This window comes from Chrysochloris asiatica, unplaced genomic scaffold (genome assembly GCF_000296735.1).
Source record: "Chrysochloris asiatica unplaced genomic scaffold, ChrAsi1.0 scaffold00020, whole genome shotgun sequence".
Taxonomy (NCBI): Eukaryota; Metazoa; Chordata; class Mammalia; order Afrosoricida; family Chrysochloridae; genus Chrysochloris; species Chrysochloris asiatica.
The window spans coordinates 28,816,757-28,818,408 of NW_006408538.1; positions in this window are offsets into that span (position 1 = coordinate 28,816,757).

A 1,652-nucleotide genomic window follows, 5' to 3' on the forward strand; every position below is an offset into this window, starting at 1 on the left:
AAAAAAGATGGGATAAAAGTTTTGCAATGAAATACTACACAAAGGACTAATATCAAAATTCTATAGAAAATTTTAACACTTCTACAAGAAAGAAACAAACCACTTAAAATATGGGCACAGGACATGAACATGCACTTTACAAAGGATGACATCCATGCAGCCAACAAATATGAAGAAATGAAGAAATGTTCATGATCATTAGCCATTAGAAAGATGTAAACCAAAACAGCAATGAGATGTCATCTCACACCAGCATTGACAGTGAAGTTCAAAAAAACAGAAAATAACAAATGCTAGCGAATGCGGTGAGACTGGGACCCTCCAACATTGCTTATGACCCAGCAACTCCTCTACTTGGTATGTATCCACAAGAAATACCAGCCAGGACACAAATAGATATATCCACACCAATGTTCATCACAGCACTATTAACAATAGTAAAAAGATAGAGACAGCCTAAGTGCCCAACAATGGAGGAATGTATATACAGACAATGGAATACTATTCAACCTTGAAGAATAACAATGGTTCTGAAAAACATCTCATAACATGAATGAAGTTTAAGGACATTATGCTAAGAGAAATTAGTTAATCATAAAAGGAGAAATATTCTATGAGACCATTAGTATAAAAGATTAAGTAAAGTTTTCCATACTTAAAGAAACATTTTTTGATGATTATCAGGGGTGGGAGGGAGGAGAGAGTAACTTACTGGCCAGAGGGTAGACACATGTGAGCTTGGGCAATCGGGAAGGTAATATACAAGAAGAGGGGCGTAGCAGATGAACAAGGAAGATAGGCGAAGGTCTGAGCTAAATGAGAACGAGGTAAATAGGGATTTTGTACACAACATTAAAACAACAGTATTCTGTGAATAGATACATGGATTGAGACAAAGGCTGAATAGGTAAAGGAGGGAGAAAAATGTTTATGTGTTTCTCTGTGGATATTGTTTTCCCCTGCCTACTATTATAAAATAGACATTTATTTGTGATGGAAATGAATATTGGGAATTATGATGACAGAAAGCTTGTAAGCTCACCTTCAACCTATAATGGATTGGATTTGCTATAAAAGGAGCTAGAATTTTCCCAGGGTAATAGGCTTCTTCTTAAGCCTTTGACAAATCTGGAGACTTAAGTGGAATCCAGAGCCCCACCCAGAACCTTCTGAGTTGGGACACTCCCACTTTAAAAGACATGCAGACCAACTCAGAACTGTGGAAAAAAACAGAAGATTCATATTGAAAGAAAGACCTGCAGAAAAAAGCAGATTGTTTAGCTGCTTGAATTTCAAGCAAGCTGTTTCTTTGGAGGCATCAAGGCAAGAAAAGTGAGAACATCATGGAAAACCCCCTTCTAGGATGGAAACTTAAAGAGAACCCACAGGCAGTCTAGTATGCTAGCTTGTGACCACCTGGGTCTACTTGTAAGTGGAAATAGAGGAAATGTAGCAATGAAAACATTAGCTGAGTTTGACCAGGTTCCATTGACCTTGAGATGAGAGCTAGAAGAGGAAGGCCTGGCTGGCTGAAGTTCAGGAAGATGTGTGAACTCCAGAACCCATGAGTACTGACCTAGGCCTTAAGGGCTAGTTGAGCTGAGATTATAGTAGCCAGCTAGTCTGAAATGCAGGAGGTGAGCATGAACTCC